Below are 17,435 nucleotides of genomic sequence, written 5' to 3' on the forward strand. Positions count from 1 at the left end.
AAGAAAAAGACTTGATTGACTGTGTGCTAAACCAATCAGAGCCACACGGAGGAATCCCTAAGGCTTGATTGGTCCATGAGCTTGGCCAATAAGACCCTCTCTTAAGGATTTCTACCAACTGACTGTCCCTGAGATGGACCAATCAGAATCACTCTGAGGAATCTCTAAAGCGTCTGGTCAGCCTGTAGCTAGGTATCACAAGTACCTGTTTGTCAAATGAGGAGATGTAGAGCAAGGGCTGCAAGGGGGACAATGGGACAGAACAGCTCTGCGGAACAGAGTCACATGAAGGTGCTCTTCTATGACACACATCAGGCTACAACCCTCTCTTCTGTGACAACACATAAGGCCCTCAGTCTTGTGCTTAGATCTTGGTCATCCTGCAATCCAGTTGCAACCCCTCACATTATCATGGTGCCTTAGCCATGGCGGTGAGTTATGTGCTGGGCACAGTGCCAAACTTGGACCACTAAGCATCAAAAGAGGGACTGTTGTTTAATTTTGGGGAGGGGGAATAAGTCCACATATAGATATAGACCATAAGAGGATATAGATGTGAAATTGCAAGTAGTGGACCTGTTGAGAAAGGAACACAGTTGAATATCAGAACTGAGAAAGGATAAGAACACAGATTTGGATGTCAGGGTTTTAAGAGGCTGGCTCCCATCATTCTTCAGGATTCTAGGCATCTTTCTTTGCTTCAGCTGTTTCTGTTGCTTGTTACTGTAAAAGTCACAACCTACATCTCATACTTATTGGATTGTGACAGTGTGTTGTGTGGCACTATCCCTGAGGATATGTGAAGCATCTACTCACCCCAGATAGGAGACTGAAGACAGACCAAAATGTGGATACCACCAAAGTCCAACTTAGTGAAGAGTTTTTATGGGGTTACTTACCAGAATATGGGTGAAGGGTTCTTTACAGGAGCAGAAATGACTCAAGTACAGCTGCATTTTCAAAGGTCACTCCAGCACGTGTGACAGTTCATGAAATCTGGGACCTGGAGGCAGCTAGATAAGTTGGAATGTGTACTTTCCAGGGAGATCAGCTGGTCTGAGCTTCTTCCAGGCAGTTCAGCTTGTCTGACAGTGTCTCTTAGCACTGGAGAGGGAGGGACCTAGTGAATCTGATCAGTTTCAGGGACTTCCTGAAGCCTTTTTGTTGTTTTCTTCCTGAATTTTAATCAGGGTCCCTGAAGGATGGATGTTTTATCTTGCAGGATAATTGCTATAATACATAAAAATGAGAGGATTGTTCTTTTAGCTATTCCAAGATATTTTTTTCTACCCATCACCCTCTCTGATTTTTCCAAGAAGCTGCGATCACACAGGGAAGATTGTGACCTTGGTCAAGTTCCTGTTGGTTTCAGTAGCTGCAGTGGCTTCCTTCCTTCCTTCCTTCCTTCCTCCCTCCCTCCCTCCCTCCCTCCCTCCCTCCCTCTCTCCCTCTCTCTCTCTCTTTCTTTCTTTCTTTTTTGTTTGTTTTTTGAGACAGTGTTTCTCTATGTAGTTTTGGTGCCTGTCCTGGATCTTGCTCTGTAGACCATGCTGGCCTCAAACTCACAGAGATCCACCTGGCTCTGCCTCCCTGAGTGAGGGGATTAAAGGCATGCACCACTGCTGCCCCCACAGTTGGCTTTCTTAAGTACTTAGAAGTAGAGGGAGTGGCTAGATGTGGCAATGTATGCTTGTCATCCCAGCACCCTGGAGATGGAAGCAGGAGGATCAGTTCAAGATCATCCTTGGCTATAGAGCAAGTTTGAAGTCAGTCTAGGCTATAAGAGACCTAGTCTTTTTTTTCTTTTTTTTCTTTTTCTTTTTTTTTTGAGCCGAGGATCGAACCCCAGGCCTTGTGCTTGCTAGGCAAGCACTCTACCACTGAGTTAAATCCCCAACCCCATAGACCTAGTCTTAATAAACCAAAAGAAAAAAGGAATTGGGTGTATGGTTTAGTTGCCTAGCATGCCTGAAGCCCTGGATTCCACCCCCAGCGCTATGTAAACCCACTGTGGTGGTCCAGCCTGTAACCTCAGGATTACAGAAATAGAGCCGGGAGGATGAGAGGTCCAAGGTCACCCTTAGCTACATAGCCCAGTTTGAGACTAGCCTGGGATAAATGATGTCCTGTCTCGAAATAAATAAAGGAGAAGAAACAAAGAAAAGAAAAGAAAAAGGAACAGGAGGAGCCTGACTTCTGAGAAGTAAATCCTGAAGTCAATATATTATGGATCAATGCAAAGGAACACAAAGTCACCTTGCTGGTGGCTCCCAGGCCTGACAGGCTCGGCTGTCACTTAGTCAAATACATTAGCATATTTCAGGAAAGATGGTGTCCACCATGACCCACTGTGAATGCACAGAGGACCCAAAGCTTCCGGGAAAGCCTCTCCAGCAGACAGGAAGCTTGCTCTGAGTATTTCCAGTGGCAGTGTCAAGAGCAGATCTGAAGATGTACTTCTGTCAGGTCCATCACGGTGGTGGTGGGTGGCTTAACCTCCCATCATGAGGCAGGGTCTCATTCCTTCCCTTCCCAGCCCAGGCTCACCCTCTGGCTTACTTTGGAAAATAGAACATATTAGTTTCTTGTCTCATTGCTGGGACAAAATACCTGGGAAAGGTAACTTAGGAAGGAGGAAGCTCAGCTTTGAGGGTGAAGTTCATCCTGGCAGGGAGGCAGCAGTGAGATGTGACTGAGGACATCATGTCTACAGCCAGGAGGTGGATGCTGCTGCTCGGCTCACTTTCCTCCCTCTGTTCAGTCCAGAGTCCCCCCCTTAAGTCCCAGTTAAGGTGGGTCTTTCCACATCGATTGTCCTCATCCAGGTAGTACCTCACAGGCAGAGGCTCATCTCTTGGAGAGTTCTAGATCCTGTAGAGTTGACAGTATTAACCATCAAGTAGAGTGATTGGGACTCGAGGCTGTGGAATTCTCAAGGCAGAGCTGTAAAAGATGTGCCCACTTCTGCATCATTGGCGGACTCCACTTTGTAGGTGGAGCATCCCCTCTGTGAAAAAGCCTGCACCTGCTTTGCAAGGCTGCTGTTAGGACCCAGAGTGCTGATCTATGAAACTGCTTAGCACAGTATCTGGCGAGAACCGGTGTTCCCTGATCCATGGCTATTTTTATTCTTACAGACATTGTGTCGTGACTGAAGTGGTCAGAATGCCTGGTCACCCAGAGCCACACTTAACCACCCTTAAAGCTCCATTTATACACTCTGCCGTGATTCATTGAGTTTTCACTGATGTAGGGACACCCTGGTCAGCATTGGGGGCAGGATGAAGGACAGATATCCCAGACATGCTTCCAGGCCCCAGGGAGGCTGCCATCTGGATGAGGAGGCAAGATAAGGCCACTGTAGTCATGGAGAGAGGCTGTGCACACCTCCTAGGGAAGGGCTTGATGTCCAGCTTCAGAGAGTATGTTAGCAGACAACCCCCCCCCCCTGCCCCCATGCTGTCTTTTTCCTTCCAGATCTTCAGAGAGATACTTTGCTTAAGTTCATGTCTGTTTCAGGGAAACCTGCAGGCAGAGGCTACGGCAGGGTAGGGTTTGGGCACAGCCCAGACATCCCAGCTCAACTCTGGACAGATGGCCTGTGATGCTACCTAGCTGTTTATTGGGTAGGGAGGGGCATGGAGGTCACAATGTCACTTCCCCACACCCTGCTCTACACTTGCCCTTCCTCTCTCTGGGATGGACCCTTAGGAATCATCATCACACACTCCACATTCCTCTGAACCCAACACAGGAGATTATGGGAACCTGAGGACAGTTGAGGGGCTTTCTGCTGAGGACAAGGTGGTTGCTGAGGGTGTGTGTGTGTGTGTGTGTGTCTGCATGTGTAAATGCCATGTGTGTGCTGATGTCCACAGAGGCCAGAAAAGTATATTGGATCCCCTGGAAGTGGAGTTACAGGCAGTTGTGAGCAGCTTGGCATGGGTACTGAGAACTGAACTCAGGTCCGCTGGAAGAGCAGCAAGCGTCCTAAACTGCTGGTGCCTCTCTGCTTCTTGACTATGGATGCCATGTAGCTAACTGCCTCAGGCTCCCACTGCCGTAGCTTCCCACCATGGTTGGATCTGTAAGCCTGAACTGGGAGCCCAGAAAACCCTTCCTTCCTCAAGCTGCTTTTTTTTTTTTAAGGGCATTTTATCAAAACAGGAAAAGGAGCCAAGGCAGACATGGAGGCATGCAAAGTGTCATAGGTACAGTCTGTTGAAACTTGTACCCCTAAGACTGACATGGGTGGCAGGGGCTCAGTGAGTTCTGATGGAGCTGGTTATTATTCAAGCTCCGCCCCCTCTTTCTCTCCTCTTTGTCTGTCTGTCTTCCTGTCTGTCTGTCTCTGAACTTTTTGCCTAAACAGCACGGATAGCATTTTCCCTTCTCCCATCCCCTCCTTTCCTCTGTCTCTCTGGAAGTTGGTGCACCCCCAGCCCTCTTGCAGCCCCTCAGAAGAAGGACAGGAGCTGGTGGCAGCCCCAACTGGCATTCACCCCTGAGCTCAAAAGCAGCTGCATCAGGAAGTGGGCAGAGGAGGTGTCAGAACAGGAGGAAAGCATGTGATTACTCTCCCCCAATAATAAATCATCCTCATCAAGGCCTCCCTGACTCTGCAGGGCATGCTCCTTGGGTGGGCCTTATTGCTTTTGATAAAACTGGCAATATCTGGAAATTGTCTCTGGTGCCTGAGCACACTCCCTGTTCTTGACTTGCTTGTGTCTAGGATAAATTGTTTCCACTGCCTTGTTATATATAATTCAGGCCTCACGGATGCGGTGGGGATGCATGTGGCTCTCCTGTGATGGTTTATTTATCTGGGGGGAGCTGACTTTACCTACTGGGTTGTGTGTTCACTCTTGCAGTGGGTGGATCCTGCAGGAGCTCTCGGCCATCTTGGAAGGTAGGCTTGGTTGGGAGAGCACCAGGGGTCACAAGGTCCTCTTTGAGATTGCTAGCTGAGCTCCAGGCTTCAAAAGGGTGATTTGAAACATTCTCACAGTAGCCTTGGGGGGTGGTGGTGGTACTGGTGCCCCCAGTTAACTGATGATATTATGTAGGTGAGAAACGTCCTGAGACTTGCCCAGCTAACCAGTGAGGGGGTTTTCATATCCATGGATGGGAGCTCATCTGCCAAATACACCTGAGCAGGTGGCAGCATACAGATGGCAGTGAGATGCTAGCCTACAGGAGGACTCGCCTTATTTAGGCCACCACCCTGTCAGGTATAGGTGAGTCACCTACTTAAAATAGAAAGGAGCATGACTCAGAGTGCTCAGTGTCAGAGTCCAGGGGTGCCCCTTTAGGAACTGGGTGTCTAGGACTTAACTCAGGGAAATCAATAGACAACTGGCTGCCTCCATCCTGCCTCCTCCTTCAAAACACTGGGACCGAGGTGTGGGCTATGCCCTGCTCATGCGTTTAAGACTTGTGTTCTGACATACTAACTTCTTTGAAACTGGGGTGCGTCTCACAGCAGGTAGTGCTGTGAAGTTGCCAGAGGCCAGCAGCAGCCAGGACCAGGGTGATTTCTCAACAGAAAACAATTGTGAAGCTACATTTTGAGAATTTGTAGGTCTCTAATGTCCTTTGTGGTGCAGAAGACAATATCTTGTAGGGAAATGTCAACCTTGGAAACTATGATTTGAAAGATTATTATGTAGAGATCAAAAAAGGATTATTTAGACTATTCATTTGGTCACACCTATTGATGGTAATTTGAAGGGCTGGATGTGGTGGCTAATGCTTAAATTATGGCACCCAAAAAGCTGAGGCAGGAGGATTACTACAAGTTCAAAGCAGGCCTGGGTTAATGTAATTCATGGCAGCGGCCCATCCAAGGCTATACAATAATTCTCTGCACAGAAAACATTGAAGCAGGGCCATAGCTCCATGCGTAGCATGCTTCCTGAGCGTGCTCAAAGCTCTGAGTTTGACCCCAGCCATAAACTAGAAATGGCGATGCATACCCCTCATCCCAGTACTCTCAAGGCAGAAGCCGGAGGATCAGAAGTTCAAAGTCATCCTCAGCTACACAGTGAGTTTAACGCTAGCCTGGGAGGAAGGGAGTAAAGGAAAATGAGGCACTTTGGAATATCCGCTCAATGTACTTTGCCCCCTGTTTTCTTTTCCCTGGATGTGTATGCAGAATGGTATGTAATGTGATAAACAGTGATGTTTAAATAAATCCAAAAGTGTCTTTCAAATGAGTGGAAATAAAATTCTGTGTGATAAGAAAGCATGGTGACTGCCAGATATACTACAGCAAGTGTCCCGCTAACAGACACCCACATAAAACACATGCGCGCGTGTTTATGGCGGCCTCCATCACAAGTCAGAAGTCAGAACCACCCAATGCGCAGCCTCAGAGGAGTGAGTGGAAACAAGACCAGTGTCCGTCTGCCAAGAGCTTATGTAGCCCCATCCCTCCGGCCCTGCTCCCTGAGACATTCATAGCCTCTCTCTTAGGCTGGCTCCACTCCAGGAAATGAGTCAGAGTGCTGATGCTTGGAACCTCATGCATGAACTTTGAATACATGGTGCTAAGTGGAGAAAGTCAGCCACAGAAATTCACATCATGATTTCATGCCTGGGACGATCCTGACCGAGGACATCCCTGGAGAATGTAAATGAATTCTCGGGGGAAGACAAGGGGATGGAATTAGTAGCTGGGTCTTGAACCCAAGACTTTCTGCATGCTAGGTGAGCACCGGGGCCCACTGAGCCACATCTCTAGCCAAGACTTATCATTGAAGGGAAGAAGGTGGGTGAGAAGGGCACTTTTATATTGTATATGATATAATTTCCTTTTTTGTTTTGGTACTTAAATCCCCTCTCCCTAAATCTATAAGTGAACTTTTATGATTCAATGGGTCTCTCTCTCTCTCTCTCTCTCTCTCTCTCTCTCTCTCTCTCTCTCTCTCTCTGTGTGTGTGTGTGTGTGTTTTATTTAGTCTCTGAAGAGATACAGGGAGAGTGGGAGCTTTGGATTACTGCATCTGGTTTTCATGAGTGATGGGCAGCCTGGCTGTAACCAACCCTTGTGGCCATGTGGATGTGGCTTAGGGCACAGATCCTGCTGTGCGGTCCAGAAAGAGATGGTTAGCCTCAGCCCTGTGGCTCCCCAGCCCTTCCAGTGATGCATGCTGGGAAGCAGACATTCAAAGGCATTCAGAACCAACCAGTGCTGCCTGCAGCTCCCTGGACAATGTGGAGGGTTCCCTTGTGGACCTGCCACTCTGGTTCCCATAGCTCTGCCTAGGAACTGAAGTCGGCCATGCAGGGCTCATGCAGGAACTTCCCATCACTCTCTGGAGATTCTCTTGGGCTGCATTTGCCATGGGCCTGCCCTGATTTTGCTATGACAGATGCTATGGGAGAGTGTCCCGCTCACAGGTTAGAAAGTGAGCAGCCACGGCCCCAGGAGACCAATTTCTCTTCCAAACTGCTCAGGGATGACTGGGCTTAGCCTTCCGAGTCCCCCTGCACCCTTTTCTTTCTTTGCATGGCTGACAGCCTGACCCTTCTACCATCATTTTTCTTTCCGTTTTCAATGTTTTTCTTCTTTTTAAAATAGAGGTCTAATGCCTGCTATCAGCAGCGCAGATCTGAAGGACACAGATGTGCGGATTTCATGTCTGATCACACTCATACAACCACCCCATGGATCATGTGCAGGAGCATCCCTTAGCACCTGGCAGACTCTTATTATGCCTTTCAATCACAGTCACCCCAAGGATACTGGGGTGTCTGTCTATAGGTGCCCCCCCCCGCCCCGTCACCAAGGATTATTTTTGTCCATTCAGAGCTTCCTGTAAACAGAATCACACAGAATAGACCATTATGACTCTGTAGTCTCCATATCATGTCAGGAAAGTCCACTGATATTATTGTGGATAGTGGCAGTCTACCCTCTTCGTGGCTGTGTATTAGTCCATTGTGTGGATTTAATACAATTTTTTTATATGGTTTACAGTTTGTGGGTGGTCTGAGGCCATTATAAATCACCATGATATTCTTGCGTGTGTTTTTAAATAGCTAAAGCCTTTATTTCCACTACCCTTTCTTACATGCATAGTTTTCATATGTGTTTGTGCTGTGGTTCTGGTTCCTGGCTCTTCCCAGTGATGTTCTACGTAGCCGGAAGTGTGACACTATGTGACTCAGGCACTTAAGACTCCGAAGCTCCCTTTTGTATTAGGTGACCCCCTCCCCCCAAGGTCTCCACTCCCATCTTTCACAGTCCCATGTGGTCTCACTTCTGCTGGCCACTGGCATTTATGAAAGTTGATTTTAAACCATCCTCTATGTGACATTTCGGCGCCCCAGCCTTCCCTCGGTCCCCTGAATGTGCCCAACCTGCTCCTCACGTGGGCCTCAGTACCAGCCGCTCCATCTCTCTAGGACTCCCCTCCCTAAACTCTCTTCTTCTCTCTTATCTCCTCTTTAGGGAGACTGTCCCTGACCACCCTACCAGGCAGTGCCCCACTGTTGGCAGTGTCCCCAGCCTCTGGTGCTTGTCTCACTGACCCACAGCCTTGTCCCTGGTACCCTGGTAAAAGGAAGCAGGGGGAGGAGATGGAGAGAACAAGGAACTAGCCTCGTTTTTGAATGCACCTAAGATCACAAGTGCGGTTAGAATAAAAATATCCTTTTGGGTTCCATCTAGGTTTGTCTTCTCCCATCAGAAGTGTGGAAATTATACAAGGCCGTTTGGGAAACCTTCAAGCAGCCCCAAAGGGAAGGCGAGCCAGGAGCCATCTGTTATCTGCTGAGTGTCAAATGGGTCCTGATGGTGCAGCCATTTTTTCCAGGCTCACGTGGAGGGAAGACACTTGCCGCTAAGTCCTCAGTGATATTCCAAATTGCACACAAGTTCTGCCTCTGCCAGACTTTCCCCTTATAACAAATGCTGTCTCCCTGTGAAGCTGGGCACAGCACCCTCCCTGGGGGGCTTCCCTGCACAGGTGTGGGCTGGGAGCATCTCCCCGCTACCATATGGGGTCAGGGTGCTGTAATCCATCATGGAGTTCTTGGCTCCCTGTGCATGCTGAGCCGCTGCCAGGGATAAGCGAGCAGGTGCTGTGGTGGGGGAGACAGTGTCTCTCCAGCTATCCCTCCTTAATATGCTGCCGGTCACTGAAGATAGCACCTTGTTCCTTCTTGGCTGTCTTTGTCTCTACATGCCTAGCCCCTCACACAGTAGGGTTCCCCAGAGGCCAGCATCTCCTGTCTGTTTAAGATGAAAGGCAGTACCAGCCCCTTCCACGTACAGAGACAACAATTGTCACCATGCTGTGACTTTGAAGAGCAAGCAGCCACTGAGCCCCTCCACCCCCACCCCCCCCCCCTGCCACTGGTACTACAAAGTATAAATGAGTCAGTGTGGCTTGCCTGTATTCAGCATCATGTCTGGTACGGATCAAGCACTCAGTGTGTGCTTTTCCATTCTGTCATTATTATTTATTCCTTGGAAGGCGTGTCCAGATTGGCTTTGACACTGGGTGGCTCCAAAGGGAACGTGCCAGGCGGAGCAGCCAGAGGGGCCAAGGGCCAGAGTTATTCATTGTTGCTCAAAGTGTGGCCTGTGTGCACACGCGTGCGTGCGCGCGCAAACACACACACACATACACACACACACACACAAGTGCATGCACACATGCACACACACATATATGTATGCACACATGCTTGCACACACATATGCATGCACACATGCATGCACAAACACATGCATGCACACACATATGCATGCACACATGCACACACACACCCGGTGACTATGAGGCCAGTGACGGTGCAGGCCGTCTTGGATCTCCCATGTCTGTGCTGTCACGGTCCTTCCTTCCTTTCTCCCTTTCCTTCTTTTAAGCAAAAATATGACACATTGATTTAGAAAAGAAAAAGTAGCAGTTCACAGTTTGGAAAAGACACATTCAAGTTGCGGCCAGGTCTCACATGATAAAACATTTATGTTACTGTTCTTCCGCCTGGTTTCATTAGCTCATGGACATGTAACATCTTATTTCCCTGCCCTCTTTCTGGCCCTTTCAACCTTCCAAAAGTGTACCGTTGTGTATGGCCAGGAGAAAACCTTTTTTTGAGGCTAATAGCAGTAACAGAATACATTTATTTAGTGCTGTCTGTGTACAATTGACTCCCTCAGGCCCTTTTATGCATGGACTCAGTAAATTCAAACCACAGCCCGGGGAGAGTTTCCCACTTGACAGATGGGAAACTGAGGCACAGCACGATTGCCAATTGACTCCTATCTGTCCATACTGACTGAAGCCTCCCTTTGGCTGTTTGGGGCTGTGATATGTGAACTCTGCAGCTTCAAATAGAAGCCAAAGCAACAAGCTTGTCAGCGGGTAAGACGCCTAGCACACGCAGTGTTTTTAGTCAGTGGTAGACAGGTGATCTGAGGGGTGGGAAGCAGAGCTGAGTGGTACAAGATCTGTTGAGTCTGCACAGGCCTGGGTCTCTCCCCAGCATCCTCTCCTTGATGATGATGCAGGTTTTGCAGGCAGGAATGGAGGAATTCTGGAAGGCCACATCCTTAACATTGTCACATACTCAGCAGTAGCAGATGAAGGAGCCCCTGGAGGAGGCAGCAGCCATCAGCCCTTGTTAAAGAAGTTTCACGGTCTCAGACTTCCAGAACTTTACTTCCCACATCTTTTGGGCCCGGGGAAACTCTGGCGTCAAGGATTCTTACTCACAGCATGTGTGTGAAATCCAAAGAGTTGTGAGCCTGTGTCAGGTGCTGATTGATGGAAATCAAAAGCACAGTGGCTGTGAGGAGTAGAGCACTCAGATGTGCCCACATACACAGGTATGGGTGGACAGAGGCACACACACGCACACACACGCGCACACACACACACACAGATGCACACAGATGGAAACACAAACAAATATACACATACACACAAAGATACATAGACACACTGACATAGGCACACACACATATGCACACTCAGAAACCGAATACATATATACACATATAAAGCTGCATACACACAGACACACAAATATACAGACATATATGCATACAAAAATATGGACAGCCAGGCGGTGGTGGCGCACACCTTTAATCTCAGCGCTTGGGAGGCAGAGCCAGGCAGATCTCTGTGAGTTCGAGGCCAGCCTGGTCTACAGAGATAGTCCAGGACAAGCTCCAAAGCTACAGAGAAACCCTGTCTTGGAAAAACAAAACAAAAAGAAAACAGAAAAGAAAAAAGTAAAACAAAACAAAACAAAATTTGGACGCACAGAGACAGACATACAACTATATGTATACATACATATAAAGAGATATAATTACACATAGACACATACAAACACACATATCTGCACACACAAAGATATATAGACACAGAGAAATGTATAGATACATGCAGACATGTAGAGACCAAGTCTCTCACACACACACATAAACACACACACACACACACACACACACACACACACACACACACCACACCACACACATAGACATGGAAATAGACACAAACACAAGACCTGTGCATAGAAAGATGTGTAGACACACACACATACACAATATATGCATAAAATATAGACACAGACACACATATGCACATAAAGATGTATAGAGGTGCACAGACATACAGACATGAACACATATATGTGAACACAAACACACACACATGCAGCCCTCTGCCTACCTGCTCCGTTCACTATTTAAGCTTCACAGTATGGGTCTCCTGAGCCTCAGGTCCCGTCATGTGGCTGCCCCTCTGCCAATGCCTTGTTGGGTGAGATGGTGCATTAGTGGCCTTGCTCCTCTGTGACCTGTCCCTGAATGTTCTGGCATTTGTTCTCTGCTGGGCTGGACACAGAAGAACAGGAAATTGAAAGGAGTCCGGTCTTTCTTTCCAATGCACACTGAACTCCATAACCAGCCCCACCCCTCAGCCTCATCCCCCCCTTCAGCCCCAGCCTCACCCATCAGCCCCACCCCTCAGCCTCATCCCCCTCAGCCCCACCCATCAGCCCCAGCTCTCAGCCCCACCCTCTCAACCCCACACCTCAGCCCCACTCCTCAGCCCCACTCCTCAGCTTCCCTGTGTGTCCATCTCCATCTCATTCTCAGTGACCTTTATGTTTTCTAAGCCACAGGATCCTCTCCGCATCTATCTGATGGAAGCTAAGCACCCCTTCTCCATTGTGTGTTCCAACAATGTTCATGGAGAATGCCTGGCTTATTGATTGTTCTCCAAGAAATACACAGGATCCAGGCTGGGGACCTCTGTATGGTCTCTCTACATGGGAGTACATGCCTGGGGAAGCCCAGAACAGGGAAGCTGCTTGCCCAGGGTTATGAATGAGAACCAAGGCCCCAAGTGTCCACATCTTGAATCAGACTTTCCCCTTTTCATCCTGTGTTGATGAATGAGTGCTGTGTAATTACTTGATACAATGAACAATTAACTCAGACATTCTCCTCCAGCCTTCCCATCCATCAAACCCTCAGGGCTGGCAGCTCCTTCAGACACTCAAATGCCAGTGGTTCCCAGAGAACAGCATCCTTCCTTGTAGCTCAGCTTTTCCCTGATGATTATAAATGGCAGAGATTAAAGCGGGGACCTGCTGGATGGTCCACCAGCATCCTCCACCTAACTGAGAAGGCCCATCCTTTCCTGGAGACTGTCAGGAGATCATTCAGAACAGGACATTCATTCTAGCCATTGTGACTTCCTGTGTTAAGAACTCTTGGGCCTGGGAGATGCAGCCAGCGTATTCTACAATTATGCCCCACTAATTTGGTTCTGGAATGTTCCCAAAAGCTCATGCACTGAATATTTGGTATCTAGGGCAGTGATATTCAGAGACAGGGCCGAAGAGGATCAACCCACTGGTGAGATGTTCAGAGACGGGATGAGTTGGAGGGAGTGGATAATGGGGGATGTGCCTTCAAAGTGTGTACTCTGTCCATGGAGGAAGAGAAGAAAAGGAAAGACAGAGGGAAGGAGGGAGAAAAGGAGAAAAGGAGGGAGGGATGGGTGGAGGGAGGGAGGGATGGATGGAGGGAGGGATGGATGGATAGAAGGAGGAAGGGAGGAAAAGGAGGGAGGGAGGAGGAAGGGTTGAAGTGAAGAGAGGGTGTGACTCAGTTTGTTCCATCTCCCATAAGTTGAACGTTAAGGACTTTGCTTCAAGTGTAGACATCTAAGGGTGAGGGAACCTGTGAGTCCTCTCTGATGCTCTGTCTCGCTCTTTCAAGTGTCAGGGGGACCAAATGTCAGTGGTGGTTGTGAGACACACAGCTGTGAAGTTTCCTCAGAGAGAGGATGTAGTGAATTAGGGTTCTGTTGAGGTGCAGAATCTACCACTTGTCTGTCTGTCTCTGTCTCTCTGTCTGTCTATCTGTATTTCATTGCTCTATCATCTAACTATATCTATCTATCAGTTAATCATTGATCTATCTGGCCTATTTGTCTATCAGTCAGTCACTGATCTCTGTAATCTATTTCATTATTAATCATATATCTATAATATATCTACCATCTGTTTGTCTATCAATCATCTATCTATACCTATCATTGCTATATCTTTTTGTTTATTATCCATTTATTATTGACCATCTATCAATCAATCATCTGTCACCAATATGTCATCTATCTATACATCATCTGTTCATCCATTTATCATCTATCAATCACTTCTCTCTCTCTCCCTCCCTTCTTCCCTTCCTGCCGGGGACAGCATATAAGATGGCTGACATGCTGCCAGCAGAGATTGGGGAAAAGGAGACCTGAGATTGTGGGCCAATCAACCCTCTGTGTGTTCCCTCCAGATCTTCTGCTTAACATGCCTCTTAGAGGGACAAGGCAGAAATGCCTCCATGTCCCAAGGTCATGCTTTATGGCGTGCACATGTCATGCCCTCCTCCATATAAATATTTCTTATAATACTTGTCTTCTTCTTCTATCTGATCTTCATGTTTTGTGTTCTTAGACCAATGGTGATTTCTGTGATACAGGAAAGGAGTGAAGTAAATTTCACAGGATGATCACCCAGGCTGGGGCTAAGGCAGTTATGCAGTTCATGGGAAAGAACCTGCAGCCTGGGGAAGCTTTTTAGGCTTGGATAAAATGTACCAAATGTGTGGTCAACTATAGCACATGGTATGATGTATATTAACACACTGGACTTAAATTGGCCATGATGAATAATTCAGTTTCTGAGGATATTCCAAGGACATTGTTGTGTAAAACTTGGGACCCTAAGAGGTATTGGCTGAAGTCTGTGGATGGAGTAACATATAGATGGGATGACAAACTAGAAGTGTGGGAACCTAGAACAGGAGGAGAATAGTGGCCTCCACCAAGAAAGGGAGATGGCAACTTCAATTCAGATACTTTTTATTCCTCCTGAAGGAGTGTGGAGACAATGTGGCAATTGATGGAGTGATTGCCACAAGCTTTATTGGGTTCCTAGATTGAAAAGAGCTGCCAGGAAAGGTGAGCTTCCTTTCATAGAAGCTCTGTAAATTAGATTAGGTCTTCCTTGGAATTGTTAGATATAGGACAGGAGTTGCTGACTTGCAGGGACAGATTTCTTGTCTGAGGTCATTGTAGCCCACCAGTCACAGGGCTTAGTGTTTGCAGAGGGCTGAGGAGGAACTTAGGAGGCTACAGGGGTCTTGAGGTTGGAGCAGACTGTGTGAGGAGGGAATGACTATCTGGTACATTGACCACTGTTCTTATTTTTACCTTCTTTGCAAAATCGCATGTTGCTAGCCTATGGGTCAAGTGCTCAGAAGATTGTATAATCATTAATAATAAAAATAGATAATGCTTGCTTTGGTGTTAAGTCTGGGATAGCTCCTGTGTTTAGTAAAAGATGATGAAGAATATATTGGTGATTTTCTAAGAATAATTTTTGGAATCATGAGAACATTTTGTATTGGGTGATTTCCCCTTTTCTTTCTGTTCCCCCTTTACTTATGATAATGAAAGACAGGTCACCAGGGCAAAAGCAGAAGCTAAAGTTAGAGAAGCTAAGAGAAGTAAGAGAAGCTAAGAGAAGCCAGGGAAGCAAAAGAAACTTAGCAACTGCAGAAGCCTGAAGGGACCTGTCAGCTGCACAAACATTGTCTCTGAGTCATTATTGCGCCTTCCAGGTGTCCCATCCTTCAGAACCCTGAAACTGGCTGGTCCCCAGCACCTCCCTTCCTCCCTCTCTCTCCCTTTTTTCTGAAGGAACTCAAGGAAGGAACTCGGATCATGCAGTAAAACTGCTTCTGGCTCATTCCCAGGCCTATGCTTGTCTAGCTTTCATCTAGCACCCAGAACCCCCTGCCTAAGAATAGTCATACCCATAGGGGGCAGGTTCCAGGGTGGGAGACTTGGCAATGGAAGATGTGCTGATGAGCGCTCCAGGTGAGGACCACAGATGTGTGCGGCAGCTCCTTTGCATTAAGATCTTCCCACCAGAGCACAGGACTGGCGTATGCATGATCCCTCTGGAGGCAGGCAGGCAGGTGGGTAGGATGAGGGACTTGGGGGAGAATAGACACCCAGTGTACATAAGCAGCAAATTGTCTCCTATCTTTAGAGGTGAGAACATTCCTTCTGCATCAGGCCAAACAGAGGTCAACTATCTCATATCAAACTTGGTTCAAAAATACATCTTTTAAAAACTATTAGTATTTGTTTATTTAGCATGGGGAGGTCAGAGGACACCTTAATGGGGTCAGTCTTCTGCCATTACACACTGGGAATCTAACTGAGGACATCAGGCTTGGCAGCAAGCGCCTTTACCTTCTGAGTCTTCTCAGCAGCTCCAAGAGACTCTTCTTTGAGCTTTCTTGGGACCAAGACTGCGCTACACCAATGCTACTGAAAGTGTCATCCATATAGGTGACAGCAACATACTCTGCGTGGTCCCCAGTGAGTTAGTAACCTGGAGTTCGTGTTCAGAAGTTTTGATAGCAGTTTGACATTGCCGTCACATCCAAATGGATTTTTTGTGTTTACTTTACAAAAGCAGAGGTATGGATAGACAGGAGAGAAAGGGTGGGGGTGGGGTTGTCATTCCTAAAAGGCTGAAAAGCATGGTGCAGGATTGCTAAGTGGCTCCTCTTGCTTGTGCGGTTTCTTCCTAATCCATTTTCCCTGGAGATCATTCTAAAATGCAAGTCAGATGCTCACACGCCTCTGCCTGCCGCCCTCTGAGGACTCTCCCCAAGCTTCTGAATACGAACTAAGGTCATGTTCTACATCCCCTGGTCCAGCTCACCTCCCTAACCTCCCCCTTTCTCCCTCCTCCAGCCTGTTTTGGTTTCTGACCTCTCTGCCTTTCATAGAGCTTTGATAATGAATCTCAGCCGTCAACTTGTTTGGGTTGAAGAGCATAGATAATGAGGAGAGCAGAGCTTTGAGGGTGTCTGTGAGGGCACTTCCAGGTGGGATGGACAGGTGGGCAGCACCCTCCCGTAGGCTGAGGATTTGCATGGGATAAAATCGAGGAAGGAGAAAGATAATGCACAGGGACACCCTCTCTCCTCCCCTCCCGCCCTCCACCAGGATGTGAGGCACCCTGCTGAGCCACAACTTGCAATCAATGATGAACTGAGCCCCCTGAAGTCATAAGCAAAACAAGTCTGTGTGTGTGTGTGTGTGTGTGTGTGTGTGTGTGTGTGTGTGTGTGTGTGTGTGTGTGTGTGTGTGTTTTGAGACAGAATTTCTCTGTGTAACAGCCCTGGCTGTCTTGCAACTTGTTCTGTAGACCAGGCTGGCCTTGAACTCATAGAGATCTGCCTGCCTCTGCCTCCCGAGTGCTGAGATTAAAGGCGTGTGCCATGACTGCCCAGCTGACACCTGGGGTTTTGTCACTCAGGCTCTGTCTTGTTTTTGTTTTATTCTTTTTAGACAGGGTCTTTCGCTGACCTGGAGTCTGATAAGTAGGCTACCTGTCTGGGATCCATGAAGCACGCGCCAATGCATCTAGCTTTTATTTCTTCTTTAGTGTGGTTCTGTGTGTTAAACTCATTCCTCACGCTTGCAGGGCAAGTCCTTTACTGACAGAGCCCTCTCCTTAGACTCAAAAGAAACTTCTCCTCCCTTCCATTGGTCAGGTATTTGTCACATAGGTAACTGTAACACAAGATCCTCACCCACAGCATGCTCTCCTTAGGCTAGGGCCACTGCCTGGCAGGCTGGCCCCCGTGTAGTGGGGTGACTCCTGTCCTGACATTGAGTGATGTCTCCTGAATCACTTCCCTCCGTGGCCAGCAGAAGCCCCTGCTTCTTCTCTTGATAATATCTCACACATACTCAACCACCCCATGGGTCAGTGTGTTGGTCTTCTCCACAGGGGCGCAGACTCTGAGAGGACAGAGGCCTTGTCTATGTCTACCCCACAGGCCTAGCCAGCTCTAGGTCCCCAGGAAATATTTGTTG

Source organism: Onychomys torridus, chromosome 22 (assembly GCF_903995425.1).
Source record: "Onychomys torridus chromosome 22, mOncTor1.1, whole genome shotgun sequence".
NCBI classification, from domain to species: domain Eukaryota; kingdom Metazoa; phylum Chordata; class Mammalia; order Rodentia; family Cricetidae; genus Onychomys; species Onychomys torridus.